The 23,005-nt window shown below is 45.0% G+C and overlaps 1 protein-coding gene across 7 annotated transcripts in view; it reads right to left on the bottom strand.

Moving 5' to 3' along the window:
* FGF1 (fibroblast growth factor 1) overlaps nt 1-23,005 on the bottom strand; it is a 105,810-nt gene that overhangs the window by 37,083 nt on the left and 45,722 nt on the right. The window contains exon 3 of one of the 7 annotated variants that reach the window (XM_040454026.1): nt 7,423-7,542. The exons of the other annotated variants lie outside the window; for them this stretch is intronic. The gene's annotated coding sequence lies outside the window, so the exon portion shown is untranslated. The remainder of the gene's footprint in view (nt 1-7,422; nt 7,543-23,005) is intronic. 7 annotated transcript variants of the gene reach the window in all.

The raw sequence follows: 23,005 nt of genomic DNA, 5'->3' as shown, positions 1-23,005 counted from the left end.
ACAGGCCTACACACACCCCAGCTGTTGGCAGGGGCCAGGTGGGTTTTATGGGAAGGAGATGGAGCAAGAGAATACGAGCAAAGGCTCTGGGCAAGGACTGGTGTCTGATAAGGGATGAAAGAGCTTGGAAGTGTGTTGGAATCTCGTATCCAAGAAGGTAAACTCAGAGATAAATCTGCGCCCGGTATCTAGCATCTCCAGGAAGGTGCACACTGTGCGTCCCACTCATAGGTAGGTACCGGGAAGCTCGACAGTGTGCTCGTCTGTCAAACATGGCCTCTCACGGGAGTCTGGTTTCATTTTGGCAGGTAGTTCAAAGCATGGTTTGCTTTCATCCCTGCAACTCCTCATGGCTTCTCTTCTTGTTTATTTCTTTTTTCTACATAACCTTTCCAAGCCATTTATACCCCGCACTATCCACTGCTCCTCTCTCATGCTTTAGAGATCAAAGTGCTACTCTTTTGGGTGGGGTTGTTTGAAAAATGAAGAATTTCTACACTATTGGCCTTTGAGAGTAGATTAGGCAACAGGAGGTAAGAAGAAATGTCAGATGGACTTCTCCTTACTTCTCTTGGCTGCCATCTTTTTGCACATAATTTCTGCTGGCTTTCAAAGGTCCTGCATTCCTTGGTTCCTCCTTGGTGTTGTCAGGTTCAAGGGGCTCCTCTGGAATTTCCATAAATCTAGACATTTAGATGGGTGTGGGGCAGACAGGAGGCAGAACATTTTCCAACGTTCCCCAATGTTGTGTTCTTTTTTTTTTTTAATGTTTATTTTTGACAGGGGGGCAGGGGCAGAAAGAGGGGGACAGAGGATCTGAAGCAGGTTCTGTGCTGACAGCAGCCAGCCCGATCAGGGGTTTGAACTCACAAACCACAAGGTCATAACCTGAGCTGATGTCAGATGCTTAACCGACTGAGCCGCCCATGTGGCCCGCCAATATTGTATTCTTGACCCCTCAGTGGTGAGAATACCTTTCTCAGAGATGTGTTTGTATAGGAAATAAGTCAGTGGTATTGTTTTTCCAAAACTGTCCTCCATAGGAGTAAGTCATTAGGTTGTAAAGTTTCACACTCTATAGTGGGAGTTTGGTTGATTTGATTTGCAAAACTTCTTAACACTGCATTTTCAGCAACGTAAGTATCATGTGAAGCAGGGTTTCTGCCTCCGTGTGCCTAAATGTGTCTGGCCCACCCTGTCTAGGGTAGCTCCCTGCATTCCTCTGTGTATGAGTCCTGTATAACACTTATGATAATTTATGACTTTATGTATGTGTTCGCTTACTAGTTATTGACTGTCTCATGCCAACCCCCTTCCCAAACACACACACACACACACACACACACACACACACACACACACACGGTGGACTATGAATCTAATGAGGACCCGTAATCAGGTTTGTTTTGCTCACATATGTTAGTTCCTAGATCTGTGCCTGGTATGTTATAATTTTGCTCAGTGAATATTTGGGAATGGATGAAGTCAAGAAATATTTTCTTAGTTGGGGCGCCTGGGTGGCTCACTCGGCTGAGCTTCTGACTTCGGCTCAGGTCACGATCTCAGGGTCTGTGAGTTCGGGCTCTGCGTCAGGCTCTGTGCTGACAGCTCAGAGCCTGGAGCCTGCTTCAGATTCTGTGTGTGTGTCTCTCTCTGCCCCTCCTCCGCTCATGCTCTGTCTCTCTGTCAAAAATAAATAAACATTAAAAAAAAAAAAAAAGAGGGGCGCCTGGGTGGCTTGGTCGGTTAAGCGTCCGGCTTCCGCTCAGGTCATGATCTCGCGGCCCGTGAGTTCAAGCCCCGTGCCGGGCTCTGTGCTGACGGCTCGGAGCCTGGAGCCTGTTTCAGATTCTGTGTCTCCCTCTCTCTCTCTGCTCCTCCCCGTTCATGCTCTGTCTCTCTCTGTCTCAAATTTTCTGTGTTTGTCAGAAAATAGTGTTTGCCCAGGGAGCTGGGATCACTGTGATCCATATAGGACTCATAAGGAGTAGAATAAAGCCTGTCCCTTCCTTTTCTCTCATTTTCCCTTCCATCTATACATCTTTGTTTCTTCCTGTATTTACTAAATGCTAATCAAATATATACCAATCATGGTAGGGGAGGGATGATACTATACCTGCCTCACGGGATTGGTGTGAGGATAAAATGAGATAATTGTATTTACCGGCTTCTGGCAAAGTACCTGACATATTAAGAGCCTGATAAATGTTAGCCATTAACAGTATCAGAAGTATTGATGGAGCAACTATTATGTACTTTCTGTCTCGGAGTCTCCAGAATCAGGACAAAGAATAGCATCTGTACCACCAGGGGGCTTGTGATGATTTATGTCCTCCATTTTCTTTGCATAGTATTTATTTTACGAGCCGAGGATTACATGGTAGCCCCCTGGTTTACAGGTGGGGAAGGTCAGCGAGCCAGAATAAAAGTGAGGATGTGAACAAAATATCAAAATTTTAAATACCACCAGGATCAGTATTACAAGGTTTTTCCTTTTGCCCCAGGCTCCTTCTGTGGCTTGGCACAGCACCGTTGTGGATCCTGTCTTTTTAAAAGAAATTTGATTTTTTGTTCATCAAGGACTGTTTTGCCCTAAATTTGATTTTCTAAAAAAATGCTGCACTAAATGGGTGACTGGCTTAGAGGAGCGTGCGACTCTTGATCTCGGGGTCATGAGTTTGAGACCTATATTGGATGTAGAGATGACTTAAACAAACAAACTTAAAAAAAATATTGCACTAAAATATTATTTATCTTGGTTTCTGAGTAAACTTGCTTTGTGCCCAAAGCAAGTACCTCCCTTGCCTCGCCTTAGTCCCAGGCTTGTGTGTTGGTCAACTTTCTCAACTCTTATGTTGAAGTTAAAGGCTGTCAAATTTATGTACTTAGTACCTACTGTCAACGCCCAGTCCAGTCCACTGTCGCAACTTCTGAAATAGTCTCCTCTTTTGTCCTCAGCATGCCCCCCCCCATCATCTTTATACATAGAGTCAGAAGGATACTTGAAAACCTACCTCACCCCCTGCTTGCAACCTTCCATAGCTTTTCATTTCCAAGTAAAATCTGAATCCTTCCCGTCGCCTGCGAGACCCTGTATGGTCTGGCCTGACCTCCCACCACTCCTTCCCTTTGCCCACTATGCTCTAGCCAGTCCTCCAGTCCTGTCTGCCCTTGGATCCTTGAGTCCAGGGTGGTCCCTTCTACCTGCCTGCCTTCATGCAGATTGTTTGCTTTCTGGCCCTTTCTCCTGGCTGGCTCCTGCTAACTCTTCAGATGGCAGCCAAAGCCACCTCCTCAAGAGTCTTCCCTGACCTCCCCATCTAAGTTCTGTTCCCCCCAGCCTCCATTATTCTCTTTTGTACATCCTCTTCTTCCCAATGCTTCCCACCATTTGTAATTAAATATATATCTACCCAGGCATTGCTGGCCTGTCTGATGCCTTTTCCCACCAGTAGACAGAAAGCTCCTGGAAGGCAGAAGCCATGCTTATTCACCATCTTTTCCACAGCCCCTCAACAGTGCCTGGCACAGAGCAGTTGCTCGATTATTTGCTGAATAAAAGGGAATGAGTGAATAAACCAATCTTCAGTTTCCAAAATCTTGACCTGAGGACTCTGCTGCACGCGAAGGGACTTTCATGTCTCATTCTGCTCTTTGTTGTCATGAACTTTGCTCTTCTAGAGCAAGTGTTTTTCACCTAGATTATTTTTATTGGAAAAAGTGAAGCAAATATAGAGATAATTATTGATTGCCACTCATCAGGTCTCTGCTACCTATCACCAACATCCTCCTGGGAACCTGCTGCAGGATTCCTGGGAACCACAGGAAATAAGTCCGTTAACCACTTGAAATGCTTTTATAAAAATAGACCGGAATTGACCTTCTTCCTGTGGAAGGGCCTCTTTCCTCTGGGCAAACATTGCAAAGAAATGTTATCTGCTCTTAGAAACCTCCCACGTCAGTCATCCTCCCAGCAGGATTTATCTGGACTTGGAATCCTGTTCTGAAATCGTCTCCCTACTGCCTGGGTCATTACCTGAGCAAATTGCTCATTTGTTATGTCCGTGCTGTTGTTTTTATATTAAAATGACAAGATTGAAGTCGAGGCCTGGGGGAACTATGGGGATATCCCAGTGCACACTGATATCCTGAAGGCCTTTCACCCTCACAGAGGTTAGCACCACTTTCCTTGGACTTCAGTACAGGTGTGCTAGCCTCAGCATTTTGATCGTTATCCCCTTACCACATCCCTTATTTTTGAATTTGATTTAAATTACTGACATGTGGTTTTCCTTAAATTTTAATTTCCTTATTTAAAGGAAGCTTTATCCCTCCGGTGTAACTGCAGAAGCATCCCATACACAGAAGGCAGTCCTCAAGATAAGTACAGTGCAAGGCCGGCTGTGGTTGACTTCTGCTCACATGCTGTCTCCTGCCCACCCACCTCTTTGGCTTACAGAGAGAGAAAAGCAATTGAAAACCTAATTGCAAGAAACCAAAGCTGTCTCCTTGACTACAATCAAAATGACTGAAGGAAACTTCAAAGAGGGTTCCCTTTATCTCTGCAGTGTTATGGAAAGATATTTTCATATCACTCAGAACTTCTGTATCAACAGGGGCACATGCCTCTACTTTGGGAAACAAAGGGTTAATAGGGTGTGTTACTTTACTGTTCTAGCAATTCAGCCAATAAGCAGAGGATGTCAGTCCCCTTCGAAGCTCTCAAATACAAAAGAGGGAGAGAAAAAAAGATAATACGGGTAAACATCAATAAAAATTTTTTAAGATTGTTCCTGATCCTATGAGGTGAAGAGAACTTCTGTGAACATGTCACTTCATAGAGTTATAAACCTTTTACAAAGCAGCTTATATATAGGAATGTTTGAGATTTTCTGAAACAAAAAGACAGCTTTCTGCTTTGTTAGGTTTCTACGTTGTTTGCCTGATTTGTATTTTGTTGCTAACTTTATTTCTAATTTTTCTTATTTCTGCTTACTTTTAGTTTACCTTGCCCTTTTATTTATTTATTTTCATGCAGAATCTTGGGTCATTAATATTACTTAGACCTTCAAAAAATTTTTTTAATATGAGCAGTTAAAGGTGAAAGTTTCCCTCTAATAATTGTTTTCATTGCATTTCCCAAATTTCCATTACCAGTACTTTATATACTGTTAAGTTTAAACTACTCTATAATTTCTCCTTTGATTTTTTTTTTTTTTTTTTGGTGGGTTATTTCAAAGTGTGTTGTTTAATTGAAAATATTTGCAGTTTTCCAGGGCACCTGGGTGGCTCAGTGGGTTAAGCATCTCTTGATTTCAGCTCAGGGCATGATCTCACAGTTCATGAGTTCGAGTCCTGCATCAGGCTCCGTGCACTGACTCTGCAGAGCCTGCTTGGGATTCTCTCTCTCTCTCCTTCTGTCTGCCCCTGCCCTGCTTGTGCTCGTGCTCTCTCTTTCTCTCTGTCTCTCCAAATAAATAAATTAAAAAAAGTATTTGCAGTTTTCCTAGATATGTTATGGTTATGGATATCTAAGTGAATTACATTGTGATCAGATAACTTATTCCATATGATTTCAATTCTATTGATTCAGGCGTGGTTTGAAGAATCACATGATTCCTCTTTGTAAAATTTGTATACATAGGTTGTTTTATAATCTGCTTATTTATAACCAGGCTGTACTAAATACATTAGGATTTTTTTCCTCATCAATAAATGTAAATCTACATCTCCATTTTTTTTCTAAATTTTTAAATATTTATTTTTGAGACAGAGGCAGAGTGCAAGTGGGGGAGGGGCAGAGAGGGAGACACAGAATCTGAAACAGGCTCTGGGCTCTGAGCTGTCAGCACAGAGCCTGATGCAGGGCTCGAACCCACGAACTGTGAGATCGTGACCTGAGCCGAAGTCGGACGCTTAACTGAGCCACCCTGGCGCCCCTACACCTCCATTTGTAATGGCTACATAGGATTATAGGATTCCATTATGTAGACATGAAAACTCTAATCCTCTCTCGTTTGTCACCATTATAAACAAAGTCGCTGTTACTTCCCTGGGGAGGATTTGTGGAAGTGGAATTACTGGGGAAAGCACATGCATTTTGTTAAGGTTTGTACTCAAAATATTCAGAAAGTTTCTACCTGCTATAGGCTTAAGTTCCGTTTTCACCCCTTGACTTACATGTACATCCTTTCTGATTTAGATGTGTGATCTTTGAAGCAGAGGAGAAATTGATTTGAAAGTTTCAGACCTGCTGACTTTGGTTTCAAAGTCACCTCATAAAATGGGAGCCTTGCTGCCTTTGCCTAAAGTTGCTCTGAGGATGCACATTATCCTTCATAGGATTTCACTGCAGGCGTTTCTGGACACGTGACTCAGCCCCAGGATTGCTTTTCCAGTGTGGGCTTGGGCACTTGCCAGAGTCCAGTGGGCCTAGACAGGGGGAACAGAATGCGCCGAGGCAACACTGGAGCTGTCTTCTGACTGATACTTGGGCCACTTTACTCCCTTGCTGCACCACCCTTACTCTCAGCTCCAACAAACCAGTCCTGACCTCTGTCCAAAGCTCACCTCCTCTACAAATCCCCAGGCATCGATGACTCCATTTAATCCAGCAACTCCCAGACCTCTGGTGAAATCACCTGTACGTGCTTTATGTCCGTCCCTTTATCCACTGTAGATTTGTAAATTCACAGTAAGTTCTTGCAAGGACGACCTCGTCTCCCACTTATTAAACGTGGGGCCTGGCACGGAGCACAGTGTATTGAAGGCAGTCAGTAAACATTTACTGAAATAAGAACCCGGTTTGTCTCCCAGGCGGAGGTGAGGCTTGGCACAGCCAAATACAAATGGCAGACAACTGAAAACTCTTGCTCACGTAAGCACGCCAAATGGTGTCTGTCCTCATGTTTAAAAGAAGAGACAGCCAGGATACTAGTTAAGAGCTCGCTGTGATTCAGACCAATGGATATGATCTCTGACTCATCCCTTTATAGATGTGTGACTACAGGCGAGTTGCTAATGCTCTCTGAATCTGTTTCCTCACGTGAACAGTACCTGCTCACAGCGTTGTAAAGATCAAATTCGATAGGAGCACGTGAAGTGAAATGTGCACAGTATCTAGCGTGTGACAAGCTCTCCATGAACGGTATTATTAATGTCTTTGATATTTTGGGTCTTCACAGAAGACCCAGCCTCCCTCCCGGGTTTGGGCCGTGGAGCTTCCTGCTTGCCTCTTCTTTTGTGAGCCGTGGGGGATGCGCCATGAAGGCTACTTGGCTTTCTCAAAAGCACGCTCACTCCACCCTTCCGCAAAGGGAGATGGTTGCCCTGGTAAGAGGTCTTTGCTTTCCTTTCAGGACTCCTGAAATCCAGATAACAAAGCTTCTGTCCGGTTAATAACCAAAACAGGAGAAGACTCACCAGGGGTCCACAGGTTGATTGCTCATTGTTTCTTAAGGCTGTATATTTTGCACTAACACTTCTGATTTTCTTAGACCGTTTCCATTCATTGGAAGCATCGGGAAGACAAGGGCTGGGCATCTTAAAGGAAACTTACACTGTAACATTAAGACCAGAGACTGCAGTCAGGGAGACCTGGGCCCTGATGTGGGTCTGCACTTATTTGCTGGGTGGCTTTAGGCAAGTAAGTCACCCACTCCCCTGGGCTTTGAGTTTTCTCATCCCTTGAATGGAGATAATAATAATACCTCATAGGGTGGTCTGGAGGATTAATGAGATAATGCGTGTAAAACACCTAGCAGGTACTAAGGTGTCCATGAATGTGAGTTACTGTCATCATCATGTTTGAACGCTGGCATCACCTTTCTGTTGGACCTAGTTCAAGTCCTTGCCTGTGGGGTCAGCTCAGCAGCTTAAATGAATACCATGAATAGAATATGTGCCCCACCCGCCTTCTGCCAGAAGGTGAAATCAGAAATCTTTGTCATTCTGCAGATCCTAACTATAGTTTGTGGTGTTTTACTTTGAACAAGCTTTTTAGTCCCTGACTCTGGGGACCTCAGGAGCACATGTGAGTTTTTTACTTAAGCCATACCTTATGTCACCAGGCATAGGGCATAACTCTGCCTTTGCCTCCTGAGCTTTGTTCCTGAGTGGGTCCCCCCCTGCGTGGGGATCATGGGAGTGCCCCTCCTCCAGGGGTTTGTACTCACTGGGCCTGAGTTGGGGCTGGCACCTGTAAGCTCAACACGTCTCCCCAGGAGAATCTGATGCAGACCAGAGTGAGAACCCCTGGTCTGGGAAATCCTTTCTTGCTACATCAAGAGAGACATAAGGGGGTGCCTGGGTGGCTCAGTCGGTTAAACGTCTGACTTCGACTCAGGTCATGATCTCACGGTTGATGGGTACGAGCCCCACATCGTGCTCTCTGCATTAGGAAGGAGCAAACTTCAGTTCCTGTGTCTTCCTCTCTCTCTGCCCCTCCCCCTCTCAGGCACATGTTTTCTCTCTCTCTCTCTCTCTCTCTCTCTCTCTCTCTCCCCCTCTCTCAAAAATAAACAAACATGAAAAAAGTTTTTTTCTAAGAGAGAGATAAGGAATTCAGCCTAGAAGGGAGAGGCCAGCTTGATTATTTTTCTCCTTTTTAGCAAAGTCACTGAGATATCTCCAAATCTACTCTCCTTGTTTTCTTTAAAAGCAGTGGCCTGAGGGACATTGCCCATTTTGATATGTTTATTTTTTCCTCTTTCTTTCCATTACTCATATTTCCTTTACCGAATTATTGTTTGTCCTTGCTTGGGGGGGGGGGGGGTAGGGAGAAAATAAAACAGAGGGTAAGGCAAAATGAATGAAGGCTACAGGTCCCTGTAGCCTTGTTCTGCTGTGTGACACTGGGGCAGGTGGGCTGACTGTCTCTGCAGCAAGAGGCACAGGCCTCCGGCAGGCACACCAGCGCACCCCGACTTGACTCGGGTTGTCGCAAAACTCTGTGTGTCTGATCACGGGCTGATCACGGGCACGTGGTGGCAAGGCCCTTAGTTCTCCAAACCAAACCAGAAAGCAGTTCTGAAGAATAAACTTGGGCTTAATCACAGCACACAAGCCCATAATAAGATGAAATCGGGCCTCCAGGGTGAGCAAGGTTATCTGGTTTAGGACTGTAATGAGGTTCTGTTATGTTTCCGTTTCTCTCTGCCTCTTATTTTATTTTTATTTTTATTTTTTTTAAATTTTTTTTTTCAACGTTTATTTATTTTTGGGACAGAGAGAGACAGAGCATGAACGGGGGAGGGGCAGAGAGAGAGGGAGACACAGAATCGGAAACAGGCTCCAGGCTCTGAGCCATCAGCCCAGAGCCCGACGCGGGGCTCGAACTCACGGACCGCGAGATCGTGACCTGGCTGAAGTCGGACGCTTAACCGACTGCGCCACCCAGGCGCCCTTTGCCTCTTATTTTAATGGGTAAAGTTGTTCCAACAGTCCACAGATCGGGGCACTCATTTATTCACTTGATGAGTTCCACTGTGTGCCAGACATGAGGAATATAGTGGGAAACAAGGCAGATGCAATGAGGACCTCCTCGAGCTCACATTCTAGCGAGGAAACCCAGCATAAAAGGGACTCCAGTGAAGTGAGTGTTGCAGTGAAGTCCAGGGTACCATGGGAGTTAGATGATAGGGACCTATGGGGCCTAAGAGACAGGAAGACTTCCTGGAAGTGGAATTTATATTCCTAGTGAGTAGGGAAAAGAAGGTAGCAGGAAGAGCATGTGCAAAGGTGCTGAGTCCAGAAAGAGCATGTTTCACTTGGGGAGAAAAGAGTCGGCTGTGGATGAGGAGAGACGGCTGTGGCTGGAGCAGTTGGCAGGGTCAGCCCATGCGGAGCTCTGGAGCTTTTTATCTCAAGGACTGTGGAAAACTGCACGATGCAGGCTGGGCTATGACATAATCAGATTAGCTTTTTTTTTTTTTTTTTTTTTTTTAATGCCACTTGGCTACTTAGCGGAGAAGTATGGGAGTAGAGGCAGAAGCAGGGAATAGGTGAGGTAGCCCAAGTAAGAGGCAGCGGGACCTCAGATAGGGTGATAGACGTGGGCATAAGCCAACATGTGGTGTCCATTCTTCATGGCTTCCCAGCCAGGTTATCTTAGATCACAAGCACCGTAGCTTTCTCTGAGAGAGACAGCAGCATTCAGTCAGTGCATGGCACTGAGAGGTGAGATAAACTTGGATTTTAATTTTTTTTTTTTCAACGTTTATTTATTTTTGGGACAGAGAGAGACAGAGCATGAACGGGGGAGGGGCAGAGAGAGAGGGAGACACAGAACCGGAAACAGGCTCCAGGCTCTGAGCCATCAGCCCAGAGCCTGACGCGGGGCTCGAACTCACGGACCGCGAGATCGTGACCTGGCTGAAGTCGGACGCTTAACCGACTGCGCCACCCAGGCGCCCCTAAACTTGGATTTTAAATTCCTCACTGCCAGATATACCAGGAAATGTATCTCTCCCCATGAGATGGTGCTGCTTTGTGAATGTGGGGCTCATTGATCTTCAGTAGCCAATTTGGAAGTGAGGCACCATGGCATCTTAACAAGATGACAAATAATGCGGGGGAGCCAGAGTGCCCTCGCTGCCTGACCTGCCGGTCTGGGCATTAAGGACTATTCTCCCTGCTCCTGTCCATCCTGCTGTGACTCACCAAATGACTGGACAGATCATCTGTCTCTCACTTGCCTGTGTATGACCTCAAGAACTGCATTTCCGAGTCATGCTACTATACTTTATGAAATATACAAGATCCTGTCATCTCTGAGAGTTTTAAGGGCAGATCAGACAGCCTGGAGGGGAGGGAGTGGACCAGCCAGCTCTCAAGATGCTTCCTGATCTTATGACACCTTGGGGCTTGGTGACACCATAGAAGATGGCTGAGGTCATTCAAGGGCACTCATTCATTTACTCAGCAAATGGTTATTAAGAAACTGCTGTGTTCCTGGCCCCATTCTCAAGTGATGAACAAAGCTGGCAGTGTCTTTACCCCATAGAGCTTAAATTCCAGTAATTTCCTGAGGCACAACCAGTGACCCACACTACTTCCATGCTCTCTTGGTCTTGGTGTTGAATAAGAAGGCCCACATTCCCTGGCATCGGACCTTCCGGTGGCCTCAAACAAGAGTGAACTTCCATTTTGCATATGTGCCCAGCTCTCTCTCACCCTCGGGCCTTTCAACCACTTTTCCCTTGGCCTGGAGCTCTCTTTGCCAACATTGCCTACCACCCCCAATATGTTCCTACTTCTCCTTCAGACTTCACTTTGAATATTACTCAGATAAGCCTTCCTTTGCCACCAGCCCCAGGTCCAGACCCAGCCCTGTGGGGTGGGGGGTGTCCCTTATCCTCCTCTTGTTTTTCCCCCGTTGCTGTTTACTGAACTGTTTCTCCCTCTCGACTTTGCCCCCTTAGGGCAGAGCCCTTGTCTGTGGTGCTCAGCTTTTTACCTGTAGTGCCTTGCATAGTGCTGGTACATAATATGTGCTTAATAAATATTTGCTGAAAAAAATGAGGAAGAGAGGGGAATGATGGTCTGTGCTGTGCAGCATATTGCTTTTGCTGAAAAGACACGCACTGTGCTTAGAAACCCCTCATGAACCAAAGCCTGAGAAACTATGCTAATTAGCCACTTGCCATACTGAACCCAAGTATGGGTATTTTTTTTTTAAGATCTTATTTTTAAGTAATCTGAACACCCAATGTGGGGCTTGAACTCATAACCCTGAGATCAAAATTTGTACACTCTAGCGACCGAGCCAGCCAGGCACCCCCAAGTAAGAGTATTTTTGATTGGTTACATCCATACGACATTAATCCTACATATTTTCTAAAACCGCTGATCTGTCTCTACTATAACTAACAGATCAAGAGAGATGAAAAAACCAGGGAAGAGAAGAGTTAAATTGATCTGTTATTATTCATTAATTCAGTCAACAAATATTTATAAATCAGGCACTAAGGACAAGGAGGCAACAGAAAGTCCCCGCTTTCGTTGTCTTTTTTTTATTCCTGTAGGGGGAGATACTGCAGTTTTAAAAAGTGTCCAGCTGACTAAGAAAATCTGAAGCAGTGCCAATTCCTGTTTTCCTCTGTTGAAATCAAGTATCAACAGAAGGGGGAAGTGCACTGGTAGGGGGAGAGTGGTCCGGGTATCTCTGAGGAGGTGACCTTGAGCTGTGACCTTTGAAGTTGAGCAGGAGTTCAGCGGGTGGGGTCAGGGATGTGTGCAGGGCCACATGCATCCGCGTCCATTTCACCAGCAGTAGGAGACTGAGTGATCCCAGTGAGCAAGGAGCTGGCACATTTCAGGGAAGAAAAGTCAAGATGCTAAACTTTCTTCCAGGTGTTAGTCCAGAAGAGGCAAAGGACTCAAAAACAATTCACCAATGGGGGGAGAGGAGGGTGCGCAGGACTTAATATAATCTTTTCAAAGGACAGATGCTTCTCTGAGGGCCAGTGCTGCCTCTATCCTGAACCTACCCTGATCATCCCAAGCTCGACTTCATCGTTTCCTCCTGCAGCCTGCTGGCTAGAGCTGTTTGTGGTGGTCGCTATGTTCTACCCAGCACTTAGAGCTATTTGCATCTGTTGTTGGCCTCCCTAAGGCCTTTTCAGCTTCACGAGGACAGGCATCAGATCTTACTCATTCCCTTCCCCCATGGATACATGCTTGCCTCGCACTTAGGGACGCTCAGTGAATGTCTGCTGACGTTTATTAAATCAAATACCTAAGATTTCTGGCTAATACTTTGAAAACATACCTATTTTTAAAAAGTCTTGATTTGGGTCACAGGAATGGTAATTTGGAGCATAAAACTCTTTTTTTTCCCCCCCTAATGTTTATTTTTGAGACAGACAGAGTGTGTGCAAGTGGGGCAGAGAGAGGGGGACAGAGGATCTGAAGCCAGCTCTGTGCTGACAGCAGAGAGCCTGACATGGGACTCGAACCCATGAATTGTGAGATTACAACCTGAGCCAAAATCGGACACTCAACCAAATGAGCCATCCAGGTGCCCCTGGAGTATAGAACTTTTGAGGGAGACCCACACTTGGATGGTTCTAGTGGAGAACATTGAATGCCTTGAGGCTTTCCAGTGGAGGGGGCAGGATAAGAAAAGAAAGTTGTGGGGGGCACAGAAAGAAGCAGGGCAGAGAGGACTCAATGCCTATTTTGGCTGTTTTGTTCTTGTTGGTGATTAAAAACCATTGAAAAATCATTTTCTACGCTCCCTCCAGCCCTGTGCCACAGATGTCCGTGGGTGCCCAAAGATTGCTGCTGCCTGGGTTTGTTGGTTGATTTAAGTGTTGTTTGGGGTTTGTTGTTTCCTTGGTCATTTCTTCCTTTGAGTTTATTTTGCATATGTACAGAATGTTTTGTCCTGATCAGAATGTTTTGTCCTGGATATATGCAGCTAGAATGTATCTTTAATTATCACTTAATTAGTATTTTTAAAGTTGAATTAGTGTTCAAACTGGAATTTATATCAAATGGAAGTTTGGTATTGGAAATATAAAATCAGTACCCAATGCCACAGAAGGGAATTGTAAAAGCAAGTATGATCAAAATATAGCATGTTAGGAAATTTAAAAAAATAGGAAATACATAACTATAAAGCCTAATTTGTATGTGCTGTCTTATCAAGTGCTTCCTAGATTTTATCCATGATTTCATATAGCAGCACTTCGACACAAATACTGTTATTCTCATTTTAGTGGATGAAAGCAGTGAGCTCTTGAGAAATTGAGAAATTAAGTAGCTCCCAGAGTTAGGAGGTCTTCCCATCTGAATTATTATTTTGGTTTTCGTTTTTGTTTGCAAATGGAATACGGAAAGAGGACTGCATGAATTTCATGGAGCTAAAAAGTAGAATAGATGGTGGGGCCAGAGTTTATTAGCCTTTAAGACATAAATTTATGTGTTAACTGTTTGCTTTTGGAAGTAATCTAATGAAGCATGGAATCCCAAAGCAGACATGCGAGGATAGAAAGGAGCTGTGTGCCGGGAGGAGCGAAGGAAAGCGCCCAGTGTTAGCAGAGGAGTCGCTAACCCTTGGCTCCTTGGGTTGCTTGGCAGTGATAGCGCCTGAGTTGAGGATGAAGAATGGCCCAGAAAGGAAAGGGTTACATGGAGACAGGGAAGGAAACAGAGGACACCAGTGCTTTGCTTCTCGCTTGGCTGTAGCTTATTAACTAAACCCAAATTCATTTTCCTTGTCCCCTCGGACTAAGGTTAAAATCCTGATGGAGGCCGGAGGGGATGGGCCTGTGGGACGTTTTCAGGGTCAGGAAACTCACATGCAAGCTACTTTGTTTACATCAGCAAATCCAGCTGCATCGTGCAAGCGCTTGACCGGCCACTGACTCTCAACTCAAAACAGATGTTTGGGCTGCACAGAGGAAACACACAGGGCTCCTGACCTGGTAGGACTTTGTCTTGATGAGTTGGGAAAAGGACAAGAGGTGGATGGCACCAGGTGCCAAGAGTGGACAAGAGCAGCGACCTGGTAGACCTGGCTGTGTGCTGGCTCGAGCGTGTGGGCTCCCAGAGGAGATGCTCAGAGAGGACTGGAAAGGCCAAGCTGCTTTCCTGCTTTCTTGAGAAAGGGAACTTTCTGTGCATGTTGGACTGTGGGGTTCTGAACTGCCTTTGGCGGATGTGGAAGGAGTTGAGGCCCCCCAGGCTAGAGAAAGTGGAATCAGAACCAGGATTCTACTTGGAGCTCAGTCCTAGAAATGGACCTTCTAATTTCTACCTACGTAACATTCATTTTTGAATGTTACCCATATGGTAGATGGTGAAATAGATCTCTGCTAATAAATTAAGTGGTTATATAATAAATGATCAGGTTAATCATTATGTTAGACTTATTGCAGGTAATGTTTACCAGTTAGAAATATTAGTAAATGATAAAAAACCAAGTCGTCCTTAAAGAACCAGGCACTTTGGGGTACCTGGGTGGCCCAGTTGGTTAAGCGTGCAACTCTTGATTTCAGCTCAGGTCAAGCTCAAACTGGTCCGGGGGTTTGAGCCCTGCATCAGGCTCAAAGCTGACAGTGCAGAGCCTGCTTGGGATTCTCTCTCTCACCCTCTCTCTGTCCCTCCCCTGCTCATGTTCTCTCTCTCTCAAAATAAATAAACTTAAAAAAAAAAAATAAACAGGCACTTTCACATACACTGTATCCAGTGCCTCCCAGCAAACCCCTTGTTATCTTATTTGAACAAATTAGTTGCATTCCATACCATGCTCTACTCTGTGAACTGATTTTCACTTAATAGATTTGCAAAATTGAATACTGTGATACAATTCTTCCTTGAGAAAAAGGATGAAATCAAGACAATAACAATTATTTCAGCGATGAAGAATGATTTTAAAAGACAGTACTACATATATATGCATTGGAAAGTGAGAGTACAAATTACACAAACACACACACACACCACAACACAACACAACACAAATATGTGCACACACCCCCAAATGTGACAACAGCCATCATTGACTGGTAAGGTTACAGATGATTTTTTTTCTTCTTTATATTTTCCACATTTCCCTAACTTTTTATAAGTAGCATGTATTATTTGTATAAATGGAGAAATTTCTATTTTGGAAATCCACTAAAAATGCTACATATACCTCTAGGTATATGGTCTAGGGGTCCATACCTTGAGTTATTGCTGCAAGTTCCTCACTTGATGCACCTTCTAGGAAAATAGACCTTTTTCCCTTGAGATAAAATTTGAAAATTTCTCAGTAGGGAGCAGTTGCTAAACCTAAGATTCAAAATGGCACCCAGGGGACAGGTGTAGCTAAGGGACTAGGCTTACAATATCTTATGACATATTGAGCATAGAAAAAAAATAATTTCTCCTTCTAGAAACATGACCATTTTTCTGCATCTGACCTTTCTGTCTTTGTGGCCCCTGTTAGGAGACTCTAGTTACAGGAAAGCAGATCTGCATTTGCACCCCAGCTCCACAGTCTGCTAACCATGGGACCTTGGCCAAGTCACGTATCATCTTTGTGCCTCTGTCTATAAACGAATAGGATTATTTTGAGGATTAAATGAATTAATGCAAGTCAGCTCATGTTAGCACAAACAGTAAATGTTGGCTATTACCATTATCTCCTTGGCTTGTCCCAGGCATCTTTTCCAACTATTATATGGAGAACATTTTTCTGATTTAGCTGGTTTTTATTATTTCAAGGCATCCTTTGAGAACCAGGGCCTTCCAGAATGGCCCCAGGAACCCTCAGAAAAGGGGAAGGCTTAAAATGTAGTTCTTCCTTACCTGCTGGCACAGGGCTTGTTTCCCCACAGAAGCTTCACCGTCTGGTTGAGCAGGAAACTTCACTCACTAAGGAAGCCCCTGGGAGCCTGGCTGCCTGGCCCCATTGCCTGCTTCCCTTAATAAGCCAGCACTCTCTTTAAACTGTTCCTTTTGGTGTCTCTGACTCAGACTATCTTAGATCATTCTGAGACAGGCTTCTCCTCCTTCCCTACTTCTACCTGCTGTCCTGGACATTTGTCATGCCTTTGACTGCCCAGTATCTACAGCCACATCCCCAATTTGAGGGATTACCACACACACACACATACACACACACACACACACACACACACACACACACACACAGCGTCTTGGTCTGGCATGTCCCTTCCTCTGATATTGGACCACCATGCCTTCCTAGTGATCCTTTGGGCAACTCCACGTTCTCTGAATTCTCTTCCTGTTTATTCACAGTCAAAATCGATTTTGGTTGCTTACAATTAAGAAGCCTAGCCAGCTCCTACTTTGGCATAAATCCTTCAGCTGTTAGTGCCCCAAACTCTCTGAGCTTCTCATGCTATGGCATTTCTTACACCCTACAGGTTATGACATATTATTATAAGTGTCTGCCCATCTTCCCCAGATTGTTAGCTCCCCGAGGACGAGGACTAAAGCCATCTAGATCCCTGCAGTATCTCTATCATGGAACAGAGTACCTAGTCTGTAGTAGGACCTCAGCAAATGCCACATGAATGAGCACGCACCAAAACCATACCACATAGGTGGGGACCAGAATAACTACAGTAGTTCCACTTGAAGAATCAGTTAACTTGCCAGCTTTCTGATAACCTGGCACCATTCCCAGTCTCATTCTAGGGGAAGCCAGATTTCCTTTAGGCTTTGGCAAGGAAGAGCATATTCCAGCAGCATCTTGAGTGGGAGGGTGCGAAGTTGGCCGCGTCTTAAAGTGGGTGAGTAATCCCCCAGGCAGCACTTAGCTTTAAACTCTGGCTTATAACGTGGTCATCTCCTGAAGCTCCCAGCTTAAAATGGAAAGTGGCATTACTCATGATGAAGAGCAGACAATAAGAAAACATTTAGGTGGGGCCCGACACAATGGAGTGAGTATTCCCTGATGATGGATGAGAGCATCTCTGCCCTCAGCACCCTCAGCCCCGGCAGACCGCTCAGTCATAGCAGGGCTTTTGAATTACACCTCCAACTTAGCTCACCACTCAGTACTTTGCTCTTTGGGGTGTTGGGAGACACTGTGTTTCTCAGCCTACAGCAGGCTTGCTGGGAGGAAATGCCCCTGAATCCGTATCAGCAGGTGATATAAAGCGGTGGTTACCAACATAGGCTTCAGCATTCACCAGACCTGGGTCCGAATCCCAGCTCATCTACTCTAGCTCCGTGACCCTGAGTAAGTTATTTAACCTCTCTGATCCTCAAGTTCCTCACCTATAAAATGGGTTAGATCCTAGTACCTACTACAAGGTCATGGGAAAAGTAAATCAGACCATCTGTATAAAGTTTTTTATCACAATGCCTGGCATATAATCTGCACTCAGTAGATGATCACTGCCAGTACCAATAATGTTCTTTTACCCTTTCCCTCCACCAGCCTCCATTACCTCTCCATCCTTTCTGGTTTTTTCTCTGTTAATCTCCCTCAGCCTCCATGCCCTTCTTCCAGGAGTGGTCCCTTACATCTGGCACCCTCTGAGTTCAGGCCACACCGCAGCCTCCCTTTCATGGTCACTACACTCCATTCCTGTCTTGTTTTTCCCTCACTCTCTTGGTGTCTGTCAGGTTGTATACTGAGAGCCCACTACCCAATATCTGAGCCATCATTGTCTCTTCCCCAGTTCAGAATCCATGACCTGGCATGCCATGAGGCAGAATGCACTATAATAAATCAATCTGATTATAACGAAGCCTCATGGACAGATTGGGCAAGAGGTTGTAAACTAATCCGGGCTCAACACCAGTTTCCAGTGCCCTAGCATAATAGACACGCACCCACGAAAAGCAAAGTGGACTACAGGCCAGTTTTACCAACTTGGGCTTTGGGCAGCATTGGTGATAATTATGAAGGTAGTTTTTTTGTTTTGTTTTTTTTTTTCTTGGAAAAGAACATACCACCAGCTTTTCTAATAATAGGCCTCTTCAGTGAGTTCATAAATTAGATTTCAGATTTTTTTTTAAAGGATCTACTCTTGGCCTAAAGCATGCATTACTATTTAGAGATAAATGATGGCATAATGTGTCAAGACTTTTAGCACTGTACCAGGTGGTTCTATGACCAATGATGCAGAGACTCCACAATCATCAGTTCCTCCAGGGTTAAGAAAACTGTCACCTTTGATCACTGATGACTAGATTAACCTCAGGTGATCCTCTCAGGACATGTCTTAATCATTCTTTTATTCGACACATTTAATGGGTAGCCTTCTGTGTGCTGAGCACATTTCTGGATAACATGGAGGATATGGTAAAGAATAGGAGGCAAGCCTTGCCTTCCAGGAACTTACCGCCCAGCAGGGGAGGTAAACACACACAAGTAACTCATGGGGGGAGAAATGTGACAGATGTCACAAATAAGGCATCAGGTTTTATGGGAGTTCCCAGGAGGCACAGATTACTGATGACAGCGATATCAGGGAGCAGTGGTTACTTGGGATGGTATGTATGCGGGACTAGGGTCTCAAAAGGCCAAGATTGAAGGCACACAGGACAGAGGATACAGCATACAGCATGGGCAAGGAACAGAGTTAGGAAAATGAGGTGAGAAGCAGAACGAGAACCCTTTGAGTTAGGGGTGGCTCATCTATAATGGGTTCTTGCGGGCAGGGAGTAAGGCAAGAAAGACAGTGTAGCCAGATCTCATATCTCACTTCCTGGGCAGAATCTCCACTCGCATGTCCAATAATTATCTTAAACTTAGGATGACCCAGAAAGAGGAGTTAATTTCCCCTACGTCGTCCCTCAGCCTTTCTTTTTCAAGTATTTCAGATCTAAATAAACGTCCCCAGTGTCTCAGCCAATAAACAGAGAAGCCTTTTCTGTATCTCCTTCCCCAAGCTCTATGATTTCTCGCTCCAAGCTCTATCCTCCATCTGACTCTTTCTATCTTCTCCATTACTACCACTGTGTTCCAAGCCATCGTTTCTCACCTGCCTCCTGTTTTAACCCTTGGCTTCCTACAGCAGCTTGCTTACGTGAGATTTTACCACCTTGCTTGGGTAAAACCCTCCAGCGTCTTCCAAAACACAGTGCCCCACAGGCTCATGATCAGGACTTACCCCCGTCACCACTCCCTCCTTGTTCTTTGAGCCCCACCTACACCACCAGCTATCCTCTCTTCCTTGAGCTCACCAAGTGGATCTTCCACAGCAGATTTGCATTTTCTGTTTCCTCCCCCAGAACGCTGTTCCCTCAGCCTGAAATGCTTCTCTTTCCTTACGCCTTTACGTGTCAGCTTGCTCACGGTTCATAGCTCAGCTCAGATGTCACCTTGGCACAAGGGCCTCCTCTGCTGACCCTCCTAAAGCAAACAGCCCCTTCTCAGTTTTTCTCTACTCCGAACTCCAGCTTTTTCCTTTATAGCGCTTATCTGAAATGCTCTCTAATACCGATGTTTGTTTTTCCGTTTTATCACCACCACTCCTACGAACGTGGAAGCTCCATGGGGGCTTTGTCTTAGCACTGTCCCTTCAGTCCTTAGCACAATCCTAGCCTGCAAAGGTACTTAATAGTTATTCATGGAATGCAGGTGGTCTGGGCCACACACCCAGAAATTCTGATTCATTTGTCTGGGCTGGGGCCAGGCAAAAGAAGAGTTAATTAATTTGAATCTTTTAACCGCAGGCATATTTTTTAACCATGTTATACCTAGCATGATCCCCAGGTAGTTCTAAGTTTAAGACAGAGTTGAGACCTTGGTCTTGAGAATGGAAATCTCGCTAGTATCTTACTATTCATGGTGGGGTCCTTGGACCAGCAGCACAGGCTTCACACCGTTACTTGTTAAAGATGCAGCATCTCAGGCCCCACCCCAGACTTAGAGAACCAGAATCTGCAGTTTAATGAGATACTCCAGGTGACTTGTATGCATATTAAATATAAGAAGCACTGACCTAGCAGAAATACACAATTCCCGAGGATTAAGTGCTTTGAATTTGGCAGGGTGAAGTTGTTATATCTGTAGGACATTGAGGTGGGCTTGTCGCTAAGACCATTGGGAAGGTGTTTCTGAAGTCCCAGAATGGGAATTTAAGAGGAAGTGGGTGTCTTCACCAAAATGCTCTTTGAGGGTTGGCGTGTAGGGGCTTGGTGAGGTCATCCGGGGAGAGAAGAACAAGAGACCAGAGAAGACAGAGTTGATGGGCCACAGGAGAGCCCCAGGATGGCACGAGAGGAGGGGAGCTGAGGTGTGGAAGTGAGAAAAGAAAGAGACTGATGAGGAATGCTTCTAAATTAAGTCAGGACAAGGGACAAGGTCAAGAAAGGGGCAACCCAATGTATCAGCTGTGCAGAAACATCAGGGGACATAGTCCAAGAAATAACCATGAGTTCTGTCTCCAGAGATGGGTGGATGGGGGAGCCACGAGAGGGGAGGAGAGGCTTGCACCAGTGTGAGGAGCTGGAAGCAGTGAGCCCGCACCACCCTCCCGGCAACAACTGTGGTCCCGCCAAAAGAAAATTCATGTCTCGAGGGAGTAGGGAGGGAGAGAAGCTTTTCCTGAATGAGAATGAGAGACCTGAGAATGTTTTTCAAGAAGAAGAAACCTGCAAGCAAAGGGACCGAATCGACTGCAGATCCAAAGAGAATTTAATTGATAAGGCCAGGCGTGCAGCACGTAGGAGACAACCAGATGAAGAAGTGTAGACTACACTCCTGTGCGTGTTAACACGGAGACCGACCTAGGCGGGTGCCAGGGAAAATAATAGGCTGCCTTCGGCGAAAGAAGCTGGGTGAGCATGGAAAGGCAGGGGCAGCTTTCTTTTCAATTTAAGAAATAAGAAATGAGAAGTAAAACTAGGGAGAAAACACCTGTGTCCACTCTAGCCAGACTTCACAAATGTTAACATTTTCTCAAATTTATGTCAGATATTTTCTGTGTATGAGATAAGACATTAGAGAGAAGGGTGAAGTTCCCTCTCTTTCCTTTTTGCAGAATATTTCTCTCTTCCTGTGAGGCAGCTACTATTATGAGCTTAGGGTGTGTGTAATGCCCACAAACAGTGTGCTGCCTACTTCTGCAGTTGGCTTTTCTTCACTCAACAGGATATCTGAGATCTATCCACTTGGACACACCCATGCAGATACATCAACAGATGTTATAGGAGTAAATTCTATAAGTAAGGTCTGATCTTACAAATGGCCTCCACTGTAGGTGCATATTTTCTGTAGGGACAGACATTTATGCTAGTTTTTCACTGCTGCTGCGAACACGCTTGCACATGAAGAGGTGTATTTTTTACTGTCGTTTCTTTTGAACTTTCTGAAGTTTTTACCATGTGTATTTTGAACAGGTGTTTGAAATAAGAAAAATTCGTTTTCCTTAAAAACCTGCAGATTAGTGTTTCTCAGAGTATGATCCAAGGGATGCCAAAATTAGAATGACATGGGACGTTTGTTATAAATGCAGATCCCTGGGCCCGGCCTCAGATCTACTGGTTCTACACTATAATAATTCTCCCCAGGAGATTCTCAGGCATTCTCCAGTTTGGGAAGTTTCAGAGAGACAGACCGTTCCTCTGAGAGGGGATGGGGGTGAAGAGAGGTATGCAAGGAAAAGAATGGAGAATAACACTGATTGACAGCTCCTTTGTGCCAGGCACTGTGCTAGGAAATGATATTTGGAGTGGCAGGGAAGGGGAAATCCATGGGGATTTATCAAGATAATACATGTAGGAAGTTCAGAAGTTCGGCAAAGGTGACCATGGCAGTTAAAAATAGGCTCTGGAGGGGTGTCTGGGTGGCTCAGTCGGTTAAGCATCTGACTTCAGCTCAGGTCATGATCTCACAGTTCTTGGGTTCGAGCCTCACGTTGAGCTCTGTGCTGACAGCTCAGAGCCTGGAGCCTATTTCAGATTCTGTGTCTCCCTCTCTCTCTGCCCCTCCCCTGCTCATACTCTGTTTCTCTCTCTCTCAAAAATAAATAAACATTGGGGCGCCTGGGTGGCTCAGTTCGTTAAGCATCTGACTTCGGCTCAGGTCGTGATCTCATGGTTCGTGGGTTCAAGCCCGGCATTGGGCTCTGTGCTGACAGCTCGCAGCCTGGAGCCTGCTTCGGATTCTGTGTCTCCCTCTCTCTCTGCCCCTTCCCTGCTCACCCTCTGTCTCTCTCTGTCTCTCAAAAATAAATAAACATTTAAAAAAATTGTTTTTAAGTAAATAAACATTAAAAATTTTTTTTAAAAAGGCCGTGGAGTCCACCACTTAGTGTCTGTGTGCCCTTGGGAAGTAACACAACCTCTCTGAGCTTTAGTTTCCTCATCTGCAGTATATAATAGTACCTGACTGAAGAATTTTATGAAGATCAAATGATTTAAGGCACATAACCTGCTTAACCTAGAATTTGAAACTTTTTAGGTGGCCACCGAATGAGGACAGTAGTGGTGAGTGCAGAAGTTTAATCCCCCTTCGTAATCCGTACGTACACATCTCATAGTTTGGGTCATAGCCCATTTTTGAAACTACAGCTGAGGTTTATAGTAT

Source organism: Herpailurus yagouaroundi, unplaced genomic scaffold (genome assembly GCF_014898765.1).
Source record: "Herpailurus yagouaroundi ecotype Mexico unplaced genomic scaffold, PumYag 29, whole genome shotgun sequence".
In the NCBI taxonomy this organism is placed as follows: domain Eukaryota; kingdom Metazoa; phylum Chordata; class Mammalia; order Carnivora; family Felidae; genus Herpailurus; species Herpailurus yagouaroundi.
Note: the sequence above shows the minus strand (reverse complement) of the source record. Positions and strands in the feature narration are given on the sequence as shown.